The 14,800-nt window shown below is 41.9% G+C and overlaps 1 protein-coding gene across 1 annotated transcript in view; it reads left to right on the top strand.

Moving 5' to 3' along the window:
- The first annotated feature begins 821 nt into the window (after nucleotides 1-821).
- lpar1 (lysophosphatidic acid receptor 1) overlaps nucleotides 822-14,800 on the top strand; it is a 119,492-nt gene continuing 105,513 nt past the window's right edge. The window contains exon 1 of the mRNA XM_067983573.1: nucleotides 822-2,021. The gene's annotated coding sequence lies outside the window, so the exon portion shown is untranslated. The remainder of the gene's footprint in view (nucleotides 2,022-14,800) is intronic.

The raw sequence follows: 14,800 nt of genomic DNA, 5'->3' as shown, positions 1-14,800 counted from the left end.
GTGCAACAAAAGGACGGAGGAAGAAACAGCCAACTAGATTGCTTTAAGGGCAGCTGTTTTCATTTGTAATTTCCACATGGACATCCCTTTTTAGTCTTAATACAGAGAACAAGAAATAGCTCATCATTCTACTGTTTCGTTTCAACTCTGGTCATTTTTAGGGACACAGGTGGGAAAAGCAACACGTTTTTCAGCAAAGCTGTTTTAACAAATAGTTGAGTGTGTGTGTTTTGTGCTGCATTGCTCAGAACTGCACCATGCCAAGAAATGGGAAAGTAAACTTATGCCCAAGTTCAAAACACTGACGTTGAAATATTTCAATTGTTTTAGCAAAGGTAGACCCAACAACAGACCCCTACTTCAGTATTGTGCAACTGTGCTGGGGCAGAATCAAAATAACGAGCTCTTCACTTGAGCTCATTATCCGAACAGTTACAACTCCATCTGGTAGTCGCATGTACCAAGTTGGAACAGTTATCCTGCACTTTTAACAACCCTTTTTCCATACAATTCCATTCATTATTCCCCCCCCCCCTTTCTTTGTAGCTTGTTAAAATTGCGACAAGTCATCCTTGTTTTCGTTTGAGTTGTAAACGATTTGTGACCTCGACTGACGTTCAAGAAGTGTATAATATGTGTGTGTGTGGGTGGGGGGACAATAACAACAAAAATAATTCACAGAACCCACCACCTCCCAGTCTATGTACTATTTCCCTCCCTCTCCTCCCATATAAGCCTTCACGGTTTATTTTGGCTGACTAAAGGTTTCCAAACTACATATGCAAGACATTCAAGGAGGGAGGGAGAGAGAAGGGAAAAAAAAACGGCGGTCATTGCCAAGTTGAGGAAACCAGCCACGTTTTCCCAATGATGAATGAAAGAATATTTAGGCTAGGAGGAAAAAAAAACTTTCTTTTTACTACATCGCTGCTTACCACATAAGTACATCTCTATTGCAGATGGAATATGAAAGATATGAGGAGGAGAGAGCGTTGGATTTTGTAAAACAAAAAGAGGTGTATGTCTCCGTTCATCCAAAATGTGTTTGCAATTAAAGTCAAGCCTGCTGGCGGCACGGTTTTTATGAAGGGGCTGACGTCAGCGGCAGGCTTGCACAGCACAGGGGAGCGAGTTTCGCAGCTCTTTCGTGCGGGAGACGGAGCGGAGTGCGGAGCCGGGAAAAGGGAGCGGATTGGGAGCCCGCAGGAAAACGGAGCGGAGTGTGAGCGGGAGCCCGCAGGAAAACGGAGCGGAGTGTGAGCGGGAGCCCGCAGGAAAACGGAGCGGAGTGTGAGCGGGAACCCGCAGGAAAACGGAGCGGAGTGTGAGCGGGAGCCCGCAGGAAAACGGAGCGGAGTGTGAGCGGGAACCCGCAGGAAAACGGAGCGGAGTGTGAGCGGGAGCCCGCAGGAAAACGGAGCGGAGTGTGAGCGGGAACCCGCAGGAAAACGGAGCGGAGTGTGAGCGGGAGCACGGAAAACGGAGCGGAGTGTGAGCGGGAGCCCGGAAAACGGAGCGGAGTGTGAGCGGGAGCCCGGAAAACGGAGCGGAGTGTGAGCGGGAGCCCGCAGGAAAACGGAGCGGAGTGTGAGCGGGAACCCGCAGGAAAACGGAGCGGAGTGTGAGCGGGAACCCGCAGGAAAACGGAGCGGAGTGTGAGCGGGAACCCGCAGGAAAACGGAGCGGAGTGTGAGCGGGAGCCCGGAAAACGGAGCGCAGCCGCTGACTGCTTAAAAGGGCGCAGACAGAACACTAACAAGACACCTCTCCTCACACTTACACTCCCAGAGCCGGCTTCCTTTCAAGAAGACTGTGAGGGGAACAAACAATAATTTATATTTAAAAAAATAGTTTTCTCTCGCTTTATATGTGAAGATGAGCTTATTCGTCCGTGGGGTTGCATTGAAGCTGGAAAGTTGTTTGCAGGACTGAAAGGATTATTTACTGTCATTTGTTTTAATCCCCCAAAAAACTTTTTTGTTGTTGCTACAACTGAGAGCGAGACACCAGGACTGACCAAGGTACCTGCGCGAGCGCTTGCAATGTATATTTAATATTTATATATATATATATATAGAATTATCGTTTGGCGTGTTTGCTACATTTTCTTTAATTCATTTATGTTGGGAACAAAGTTAGCGGTTGGCATCTTATTTTAGGTTTGTTTTTATGTGGTTGAAACTCGAAAAACCTTTAAATAAGTTTGTAAAAGTTTTAATTTTTTAAGTACTTGAACCAACGGAATGAAGTGGTGCGTTTGGGATTGACGCTGGGTTGTGTGAGAAGTATCGCACGGTGGGTTTTACAGTGCAATTCAGTCAGTTTAGTGGGTTATTGGTTTTTTTTGCGGGAGGGGGGGGGGTTCTGATCCAATTTCTTCATCCTCGCAAAAACTTTTAAAGTTTTGGGACCTGATTCTTTGAATTGAAATGACTCGAGAGAATGGGGTCTCAGTTAGGTTTAAAGTGCCAAGTGCAACCACGCCAATAACACTTTGTGTTGGGGGAGATGCAGCCTTAATCCAATCCTCCTGGGGTTTAGCATTCGGTGGTACATAGGAACAGGAGTAGGCCATTCAGCCCCTCCAGCCTATCCCGCCATTCAATTAGATCATGGCTGATCTGTACCTCAATTCCATTCACCCACCTTTGTTTCATACCCCTTAATACCCATACATGGAATTGCATAGAATTTACAGGACAGAAACAGGCCATTCAGCCCAACTGGTTTATGCTGGTGTTTCTGCTCTGCATGAGCCTCCTCCCACCCTACTTCATCTAACCCTAAAAAACTGCCAATCTCAGTTTTGAAATTTTCATTTGATCTAGACACAGCTTTTTGGGGGAGAGAGTTCCAACTTTCTACTATTTGTGTGAAGAAGTGCCTCCTGACAAATCCTTTTCTGGGGGGATGGAGTGGAGCTACTAACCTGGCAATTTAATTTGTGAAGGAAGCCAGGATATCATAGAGTCTTGCCCTTGTTGCCCCTTCTGATTGATTAGTTAGGTGTCTCCAAGAGCTAGTCGCTCGGGGAATTCACACTTCTGGGCACAATCTGATCACGTTTAGTTTACTATTTTGTCCTGATACTTTTCCAACAAAATAAAATGACGCCTTTGTGCATCATCGAAATACTGTATTAATCTGCAGAATCGTCTCACTTGTATCGGTCTCTCCACTGTTTAAATATGTTTGTGCATTCTTTGGTTTCGTGAAAGAGGTGATTCAATCCTTGACTTTTGCGGGATGTAGGCAAATCTGATTCGTATTGCGTTTCATTGCGTTGTGATGGATTGTTAAATCGCTACATTACTCACTCCCTTTTGCATCCAGTTTCAGTGCTGTAGCTCCGGGATATTGTGGTGTTTTCTGCATTATGCTATTCCACCCCCGCCCCCCCCCCGGGTCTTCAAGTAAACGCGCTTCGAGAAATTCCCAAGTGCCTTATCCTGGTTTAAATATTCTTAATAAATACTTTTGTGGAACATTGCTACAATAGGTCATGTTAGATTTGTGAAGCTGAAAATGGAGGGAAGAATGAAAGTATAGCGCATTAAAGTACTGTAAATTTTCCGTACACTCTTAAAGCAGTGTTACCTTTAAATTATTGGTCAATTTTTCTTGTTTGAGAGGGAAGTGACATGGTGATTATGTTTTGATGAGAGTTCAACTGTTGTTTTGGCAAACATTGTTTTTGTGAAGATTTTTTTAAAAATTGCCTTACACTTGTTCATTTTAAAAGAAATGTTTGCTTTGTTCTCAAAATTCACCAAGAAAACAAATCACTGTTCAGTTACATTCTGTTTTGAAGTTAATAGCGAGTTTATTCTTTTAAACACACGATTGAGCTGCTTACAATGGTGTAACACTGGCTGTCAATTGAGATGCCAATGAGTAAGATGACCTCACTCTGTCCATGTCCCACTTATATATCCACAGAGGGATGATGTCATGGCAGTCATTTTCGGTGGATGATATCCAGTTCTGATTCTTTGTAAACTTCCAAATGAATTCATAGAATCATACAGCACAGAAGGAGGCCATTCGGCCCACTGTGCCTGTGCCGGCTCTCTGAAAGAGCTATCCTATTAGTCCCACTACCCCTGCTCTTTCTCCATAGCCCTGCAATTTTTTCCCTTTGAAGTATTTATCCAATTCCCTTTTGAAAGCTACTATTGAATCTGCTTCCACCACCCTTTCAGACAGTGCATTCCAGGAATTGAATGACAAGTTTAAATTTGTGAGCACTGAATTTTGAGAATGCCGTTTTATTTATTGCAAGACTTTGAGGTGTTGCAGCTTTAATTTTTGGATCTAATCAACTGGTTATAAGGAACTTGTGAATGTAGGGGTTTGTAAAGCCTGAAAATGATTAGGAGAAAAGAAAAATGAATTTTGTATCAATAGACCTGCAGACCGATGAAAAACTAGTATAGAATCATAGAAAATTTACGGCACAGAAGGAGGCCATTCGGCCCATCGTGTCCGCGTCGGCTGGGAAACGAGCCACTCAGCCTAATTCCCACTTTCCTGCATTTGGTCCGTAGCGCTGCGGGTCATGGCTCTTCAGGTGCACATCCAGGTATTTTTTAAATGATTGAGTGCCTCTGCCACCCTCTCAGGCAGTGAGTTCCGGACCCCCACCACCCTCTGGGTGAAAAAGAATGTCCTCATTTCAGCTCTAATCCTTCTAGCATCTGGTAATGTAGACCACAGAACTGGATAGGTACAGTATGGTTTCCATTTGTTCACAAAGGCTTTGGAATGGCATTGTTTTCATTTGTTAATCCACTGCCCCATGGAGTGTTAGTACATAGGTTAGTGGTTGCTTTCTGAACTCAGCTGGACTACTGGGAGATGGTGAACACATGCAAGACACTTTTTGTTTTCTTCCTTTCTCTATTGGCACCAAGATAAACTCTATCTTGTTTAATCCCTTTCTCTCATTTTAAATAAAGCATATTTAAGTCCAAGGCATGCACTTCAAATTTTATTGTGCAAAAATCTATGATCTGTGGCAAAGATTTTATTAAAGTTTCCATTAAAAATTAGAACTAATTAACAATAAACTATGCAGTTGTGCATGGGATCTAAGCAATCCCTTATGGCGTGAACTGTGTGTTAGCGATTTATACCCTATACTTAAACCATCCTTGAAGAGTGAGACATGTTGAGTAGTGCTGTCTCAGTGATAAACACTGTTTTGCGATGCATGCATACATGGACAGAGTTTAGTCTGTTTAAGGCAACCATAGTAGCTAGTTGAAACTGGTCTCGGGTACATAATGGCCCAGAAATTGCTTAAGAAAGAACGGTGAGCTCAACAGTGCTCACTGTTGTTAGTGGCGAAATCGAGGAGCAAATTCACACATGCGCAGTCAAACGCGGAAATCCAGAACTTGCTCCTCCTGGTTCACCAGCGATATGACAGCTTTGAATTAAAGGGATATCGCCGGCTGGAATCAGTGGAAACAATGGACCAGCGCCAACTTGCTCATCTGCCCAGCTGGAAAGTAACTAATTATGCCACAAAACAGGCACGCTTAAAAATACCAGGTCTAAAAACTAAGTTTTAACAGCGCGGTAGGTCTTAATGACTGCCAAGCAACTAAAAATTAACGTTTAAAAATGTTGAATCTCATTAACTCTTATTTTAATAGTTTTTGGTCATTAAAATGTTTTTTTACTTTTCCCTTCTGTCTCTTTTATTTAATTCGATTATTTCTTGCCCTCTTTTTTTCTGCTGTCTATAACTGTTTTTACAAATGATTTTAGTGCTGTACCTTTCACTTCCTGGATTTTACTTTCCAGCTTGCAGAAACTGTTCGCAACGTGTCAAAAATGCTGCAGTCTGATTGATCAAGGGGAGAGATCAATCCTCTCGCATCTCCCACGGTCCTAGCTTTGCTGGAACTGATGCTGGGCTTTTCTCTCCTTCCTATTAGAGGACGTGCATCCAGTAAGATAGTGGGTTAGTATAAATCTACGGAGCGGCGAGCACAGTTAGTTCATGTCTCCGAGCAATTTCTGGGCCAATACACCTACTTACCAGTGCATTGCCTCCTGATCAAAGGAATCCAAATTGTGTTGCATGTCATGTCATTATGATGCCTTTGGATTCCAATGGAGCCAACACAATATTTTGCTGTACCATCACTTTGGGTACGTCTTGGAAATGACCTAGATAATTCTGTTTTTACTGGTATTTATTTACTAAATGTGGGGAAAAATAAAATGTGAGCTGAAAAGAAAGAAAGACATCTTGCATTTCTATAACGCCTTTCTTTACTCAAGGACGTCCCAAACTGCTTCACAGCCAGTAATACACTTTTTGAAGTGTAGACACTGTTGAAATGTAGAGAAACTCAGCAGCCAATTTGTGCAAAGCAAGGTCCCACCAACAGCAATGAGACAGCTGACCTGAAAATCTGTTTTTGTTGATGTTCTTTAAGGGATAAATGTTGGTCAGGAGAACTCCCCATTTCATTTTTGAATTGTGCCATTGGATCTTTCCCGTTCACCTGAGAGGGCAAATGGGGCCTCAGTTTAACATCTCATCTGAAAAACGGTGCCTCTGACAGTGCAGCACTCCCTCAGTCCTGCAGTGAAGAGTCAGCCTGGATTATGTATTCTGGTCCTGGAGTAGGGCTTGGAGCCCACGACCTTCTGATTCAGAGATGAGAGTGCTACCCACTGAGCCAAGACTGATGCATTAAGCAACTGCCAATATTATACCAGGGAATTGTCACTTTAGAGAAGGTTGATTTTGCTAAGTTTAATTTCCCAGTGTAGCACATATGAAGTCCATCATTACTATTTATTTTTGCTAGTCTGTAGCTGTTTTCGAATTACTGACTGAGCTCTGGAAACCTCTTCATTGCCACTGCTATTGTTGAGGTGATAGGATGTTAGCCAATGATGTTTGAACATCTTGTGAGGGTATCCAGAATTGGGCTAGACTGCTCTCAAGTTAGTGTGGCTGGCTCTCAATTGAAAATCCGGAAGAAAATAAGCTGATAGAACTTAAACAACATCACAGATTCCTTTGTGTTTTATACAAGATTCACTGCAGCAACTCACCAAGGCTTCTTCAGCAAACCTGCGACCTCCACCATCTAAGAGGACAAGGGCAGTGGGTGCATGGGAATGCCATCACCTCCGAGTCACACACCGTCCCGACTTGGGTATATATCGGCCGTTCCTTCATTGTTGCTGGGTCAGAATCCTGGAACCCCCTACCTAATAATAGCATTGAGGGAGCACCTTGATGGACTGTAGTGGTTCAAGAAGAAGGCCCACCACCACCTTCTCAGGGCAACTAGAGATGGGCAATAAGAAAACTAATATTGAATCGGGGACAAGAAAACTAATATTGAATCGGGGACAGGGACTCAATAAAATTAATATAAGTAAAGCAACAGTAATGAAGAAAATAATAGCACTAAAGAGTGACAAATCCCCAGGACCAGATGGTTTCTATCCCAGGGTTTTAAAGGAAGTAGGTGAGCACATTGCAGATGCCCTAACTATAATCTTTCAAAGTTCTCTAGATTCAGGAACTGTCCCTCTAGATTGGAAAATTGTACATGTCACTCAGCATTTTAAGAAAGGAGAGAGAGGGAAACCAGGGAATTATAGACCAGTTAGCCTAACATCTGTTGTGGGGAAATTGCTGGAGTCTATAATTAAGGATAGGGTGACTGAACACCTCGAGAATTTTCAGTTAACCAGAGAGAGCCAGCATGGATTTGTGAAAGGTAGGTCGTGCCTGACAAACCTGATTGAATTTTTTGAAGAGGTGACTAAAGTAGTGGACAGGGGAATGTCAATGGATGTTATTTATATGGACTTCCAGAAGGCATTTGATAATGTCCCACATAAGAGACTGTTAGCTAAGATAGAAGCCCATGGAATCGAGGGAAAAGTACGGACTTGGTTAGTAAGTTGGCTGAGTGAAAGGCGACAGAGAGTAGGGATAATGGGTAGGTACTCACATTGGCAGGATGTGACTAGTGGAGTCCCGCAGGGATCTGTCTTGGGGCCTCAATTATTCACAATATTTATTAACGACTTAGATGAAAGCATAGAAAGTCTCATATCTAAGTTTGCCAGTGACACAGTGTAGATGAAAACATAAAATTACAAAGCGATATTGATAGATTAGGTGAATGGGCAAAACTGTGGCAAATAATTCAATGTAGACAAATGTGAGGTCATCCACTTTGGATCAAAAAAGGATAGAACAGGGTACTTTCTAAATGGTCAAAAGTTAAAAACAGTGGATGTCCAAAGGGACTTAGGGGTTCAGGTACATAGATCATTGAAGTGTCATGAACAGGTGCAGAAAATAATCAATAAGGCTAATGGAATGCTGGCCTTTATATCTAGAGGACTAGAGTACAAGGGGGCAGAAGTTATGCTGCAGCTATACAAAACCCTGGTTAGACCGCACCTGGAGTACTGTGAGCAGTTCTGGGCACCGCACCTTCGGAAGGACATATTGGCCTTGGAGGGAGTGCAGCGTAGGTTTACTAGAATGATACCTGGACTTCAAGGGTTAAGTTACGAGGAAAGACTACAGAAATTGGGGTTGTATTCTCTAGCGTTTCGAAGGTTAAGGGGTGATCTGATCGAAGTTTATAAGATATTAAGGGGAACAGATAGGGTGGATAGAGAGAAATTAATTTCCACTGGTTGGGGATTCTAGGAGTAGGGGACACAGTCTAAAAATTAGAACCAGACCTTTCAGGAGTGAGATTAGAAAACATCTCTACACACAAATTGATACTAGCTCAATTGTTAAATTTAAATCTGAGATAGATAGCTTTTTGGCAACCAAAGGTATTAAGGGATATGGGCCAAAGGCAGGTATATGGAGTTTGATCAGGTCATGGCTGAACTGTGATCTAATGGCGGAGCAGGCACGAGGGGCTGAATGGCCTACTCCTGTTCCTATCTTGTTATGTTCCTAATGCTGGCCTTTCCAGCGACGCCCACTTCCCCAGAATCAATAATATGAAAATCAAAATCTCAGGTTTTGATTCCTTGAACTGAAAATTGAATGAGTGACGGCAATGAATGCATATTGTGACATATGATCATGTGATGTGTGGAACAAGGTTGTGTTTAATGATGAGGCACAGGCTTAGTCAATAACTACTGTCTCCAAAACCTGAAGTCTAACTTGGTGAGCTGGCCTGTATTTTGAGTTGTGTGGCAGATTCAGTTCTGATGTAAATGTATACTAGTTGTAATTCAGTGGGTGGGGAAATGATAGGCTTCTAAAAATCAACAGCAAGCTTTAATTTTCTCCTTTGGCACAATCATTCTTCTTGAGAAATGGCAGCTGTAATTTTCCTTGAATAATCGGTACCTTGTAATGTAGTTCTATGAAATGTATCATTGTAGTTAACTGGAACTGCAGTATTGTAATTGGTCTTGAGCACTTTGGTCTAATGTTGCTGATAGCAGTTTAATGAATAATCCGTTCACGTTATTTGCTAGAAAATACATCCTGATGGTGTGCATGGGAATTAATATCTTTCATCATTATAATAGTAAAAGGAATTGAGATTATAGAATTATTTTAATTTTAACTTGCTGTTGATGGTAAACTGGACCAGCAATGAGGAGTGAAGAAGCAATACCTGTGGTGGTAATCTTTTTCCTCTTCTGCCGTACATTTCTTTTTTCTCCTTTTAATTTTTCTCTCCAACATCTCTTCCCATTGCCCCTAAGAGCGCCTGCTCCCTTGAAGGTACTGACTTGTACGGTGGGATGTTTCAGTAGATCGGTAGCCCAAGTGGACATCCTGCATGTGCGAGCTTGGATAGTTAAGTATGAAAAGGCTCGTCAACTGTAGAGACTGTCACCGAGAAACAAGTTCTCTTCTGTTGTCCACATGTGTACCATAATGACAGGGATCAGTGGAGCAGGAACTCTGGCTGCTTTCATTGATTTGACCCATTTCCATGTTTCATGAATAAGGATCTGTTAAAGTATTTTTTTTGCCAATTTAACAGCACATTTTTTTTAGGTTTTATTTTTTCGCTAAATAAACACAGGAGAAAATCAGTGGGGGTGAAATGGACACCAAAAAACCTGGGTAAATTCAGAGAAAATCAATAAAAAGCACTTTGTATCTGTTTTGAGTTTTAGTGATGTTCAAAATAAAATCAGCTAAATGACAGTCCACAATTATTTACGCAGTTCATGCATACCTCTGTTATTGGACTCACCATCAGACTCTCATTTAAACCTAAGTTTTAAAAAAATTTATAAGTAAACTTGAAAAGCCTTATGTTTATTGTGGCTTCAGCCGCTTAGCTGCTATCGTGATGATGGGATGATAAAAATTGTTGAAGATTACATGTAGGGAAATAGTTGCAATTTTGCTTTTAGAAAGCAAAGCCTTGATGTGTGTGACCTGTGTTAGCCTTTGTATGATGACCTCAGTTATCAGGGGACTATCAATCAGCGTGGTTATTTTATCAGTGAACTGATGTCCTCGCTCCATACCTAACTAGGGAGTGACAGACTGACATTTTGCTGTAGTATAGAGAGTACTGTCCTCAGGAGTACCTAACAAGTACCCAGGTCTTTAAAAAAAACAAACAAATTGCACAGCCTTCATTATTTTTCCTGTTGAAAATTAGGTCCAGAGATGTGGTCAGCACAGCACATACAGCGCACAAGAAAACACTGGAGAATTTTGGGGGTTTTCCCCTTCAAATTTGGGAGGAAATTTTTTTTTACGCATTCTTCACCTGAAAAAAAAATCCAGGAAATTATCCATGGCAATTGGTTAAAAAACAATTTTAATGATCCAGATTCATGAAAAGAGTGACAGAAATTCTGTGAGCCAGAAGCACTGGCTGAAAGTAATACATTGTGACTTGTTAGCAAAAATTATTTGGTTTACTTATTGAAAACTTCAGAACTGAATCCAAATGCATTTTTGTGGCAGCCAAATGATGCAGTTAAATGTCGAAATTTGAAACGTTAAGTTTTAAGGCAAATAAACTGCAGTAAACAGAACACAAATAAATTTGCTTCTGGTATGGGTGGAGAATCAGATAACCATGTTTGTTTTTAATTGTTCCAGGTATCGGTGGGTAATAATGGAGATCTATATCCATTGTCTTGCCATTAATTTCCTGCAGTAGTTACTTGTTCTGTTCCAGTTGGAAGTCTTGAGCCATTGTGTCTAGTTAAACTGCGTTTGTATGTGTGTTCTGTTAATATCAATTTGGATCTCATCCTAAACGAGCTTATCAGTAATCTGAAAACCACATGGCGCAGGCAATAGAAAATGCTTTGTGTAAAAGTTTGACTTTTCCTGCAGTCTGTTTGGGACACAGTAAAACCACATCCTGTCCTCTGCTAGAAATACTGAGAACAGATGTTTATTAAGCAGCCAATAAGTGCTGTTCAGGTAAAATGTTTGAAATGCAGCACAAGCCTGTGAAGACGTAATTAACAATGCTGTGAGAGATTAAAGGTGTAGACTTCAGTGGATCTGATGAAGTGCATTTGGAAACACAGGACAATGGGCTTTTGATGAGCATTAGTGCATTTACAAAACAGTGAGACAAAGTATATCAATCTATGGAGTGACCTTTATGGCCCTCATTAATTGTTGAGTCAACAAAGTTAATGGCAGTGTTTTCCCATGTTTAGGGTGGAATTGGACTCAGTTGGAATCAACTCCCTTTGAGTCAAATGCATTCTGTTGGTCTTTACCAGTGCACTCCCCCACCGCTGTGTTCCAATTCAGGAGCCACAGGTTATCTATCTTTCATTCATTAGCGTGATACACATACATTAGCTCTCTGTATGCTTTCAGACATTCTGCCTTTAAAGCAGCATCACGAGGTAAAAATCTAAACAAAGGCAGAATAAACAAGGGTGTTGACACTTGTATTCCGATTCCGGTCAAATGTTCATACTTTATTTTCTTGAAATGTCCTCATCCGTGCCTTTGTTACCTCTAGACTCATTTATTCCAATGCTCTCCTGACACTTTGCACTGTCTGTAAACTTGAGCTCATCCAAAACTCTGCTGCCCATATCCTAACTCGCACCAAATCCTGTTCACCCATCACCCCTGTGCTCGCTGACCTACATTGGCTCCCGGGTCCAGCAACACCACGATTTTAAAAGGGGATTTGAAAACAAGGATGTGAATTTTAGAGCTCAGGTTTACGGAGGGTGCAAGGTGGGAGGCCGACGAGCAGTCACCCAATGACAACAGGATAAATATTTCCATAAGCGAGGCTATCCAGTTAACTTCTGAGTGGTGAAGTGATGGGTGCATTATAGTTATCTCATAAGTGGAAATATATGTCATGGGTAATTTTCTGTGGAATGAAAATGCTCTTTTTTTGCTGCCTCTGGAGAAGCTGACGCCCATCAAACTAAGTGATCTTCACTTGAAGGAGCCCATTTGACAAAAATAGACACGACTTCTGGTTGGGGAGCGCCTCAGCCTGCCCGTGTTAAGCCAACAAGGGAAGGAAGGCTGCTGGTTTGTCTGAGCAGTTGAACTGGTAAAGCGGGGGGGTCTGCATTCTGTAGATTAACACAAAAATGGTGTTAAGGATGGCCAATTGTTATTGGTATTGAATTGTTTTTTACACAGCGAGTTATGATGATCTGGAATGCGCTGCCTGAAAAGGTGACTGAAGCAGATTCAGTAGTAACTTTCAAAAGGGAATTGGATAAATACTTGAAGGGGAGTAAATTGCAGGGCTGTGGGGAAAGAGCAGGGGAGTGGGACTAATTGGATAGCTCTTTCAAAGAGCCGGCACAGGCACGATGTGCCGAATCTCCTCCTTTCGTGCTGTAAGAGTCTATGATTTACTGCTGTAGTAGTTAGTGGCTCTGTTGACTATGGATAGCTTGAGGAGGCACCAAGGCATCCTGTTGTGGAAGATTTAAATTTAACTCGGACAACTAATTGTTTTCTAGAATCTGCCCAGTGGCCAGCTGTGCTTTTCCACATTATTTCTGCCCCTGCTGTGACACAATTTTAAACATCTGTAGCAAGAAGACTCAAAATTAATTCCAGCATCTCTGCTCAATTGTGCCTACACCAAATTACTATACAATTTTTAAAATTTTCATCTTTTGATCTCATTTTTTCCCCTGTAATATTTGGAATTTTGTAAAATCTTAAAAGCTACAGTTAAGGGCTTTATATAAAAAAAACCTTATTTTTGTTTACATCCTGTTGTCTTCCTGATTATAATGTTGTTCTCATTTAGCCAGATGTGCAGAGTGGCCGCCTTCTCAATATCTACTATACCATGCAGTCACTTTTTTTTACCTATCGGCCAGCAGGATGCATGCTTTGCAGATAGGATGCGTTTCTAGGATGGTTTCCTTTCTCTTTCTCTTTGCTTCCCGCCCCCACCTCCCCACCCCCAGAGATGATGCTCTACTGTATTGGACTGGTAGAGAACTGGTGAAATGGGCATGGTTGGGATGAGCTGGGTTTTGAACATCTGGACCAAATGGGAAAGAAAGAAGAAAGAACTTATATTGTGCCTTTCACAACCTCAGGACGTCCCAAAGCGCTTTACAGCCTATGAAGTACTTTTGAAGAGTAGTCACAGTTGTAACGTACGAAACGTGGTAGCCAATTTGCGCACAGCAAGCTCCCACAAACAGCAATGTGCTAATGACCAGGCAATCTGTTTTAGTGATGTGGGTTGAGGGGGCTCTCCTGGGCAGCTTTTGTTAAGGTTGTTTGGGATCATGTCCTTTCTGATATTTTGTATTTGCATATGTTATTGTTGATGATGCAGTTCTATCCACGAGGCTCCTGTTTCTTTTAACACTATCTTTGGCTGGCATGGTCACCTTTTTCTACAGTTTGCTGAAAACTATGCTTGAACTAAATATAGGAACAGAAATAAAATCACCGACAGACAATATGATAGGATTTGAATCATCTCTTTATACCTTCTGTATTTAATCTCCCACCTACCTAGTCTGTTTCCTAATTTCATTTCCACCAAAACTAATGTTCAGATTTTTGTTTCATCTGTCATCAGTTTAGGGCAGACATATGGAGAAATTTAGTCATTTTTGCTGACCACTGGTTGAGCTAAATTGCTGTTTAATATGTCATCTTTTCAGCGATGACTGAATAGAAGGAAATATACTTTTGCGGATCTACATTGAAGTGATCAATGCATGAACAATGAAATTCAGGAAAAAGGCAAAAAATGTGGTTGAAATTAAAAGGCGTAACCTGATACAGTCACAAGGGAATTATTTCTGGGGTGCAGATTGAGAGTTTGCAGCACACTGACTGACTTAGTAACAGTCCACAAGGCAAGGAAACGTTAACAGACCTGAGATGGTGGGATTGAGACTAGTTTAATGGAACCTTTGATGTACGCCAATGATCACTTCATTGCTCTCTCACAGGCGTGAAAGCTGCTGCAGGATTTTTTTTTTGCAAGACTGCTTCAGCGGACATTTGTGTTTGTTTTAAAACACAAGCCCCCTCCTTGTGAGGAAAATATGTAGCCTCACATTGGTACCTGTCCTACCCATGATGGCGTGGGTAAGGCTGGAAATTCACTGTACAGAGAAACATGATGTGGCGAGAAACATGGGCACTGCACTGCGCTGTGTCTGAGGCTTGTAAGTTCCTGGCAGGTTACTGCTTTTTACTGGTGTCCGGTGATTTCTGTCTGTGCGCTGCTAGTACTAACGTAGCCTTAATGATGAGCCCTGCTGCATTTTCAGAGCAGTGCCTGAGGGCACACCGGTGCTGCTGGTCAACACG

Source organism: Heptranchias perlo, chromosome 4, assembly GCF_035084215.1.
Source record: "Heptranchias perlo isolate sHepPer1 chromosome 4, sHepPer1.hap1, whole genome shotgun sequence".
Taxonomy (NCBI): domain Eukaryota; kingdom Metazoa; phylum Chordata; class Chondrichthyes; order Hexanchiformes; family Hexanchidae; genus Heptranchias; species Heptranchias perlo.
This window is presented reverse-complemented; position numbering and strand designations above follow the sequence as displayed.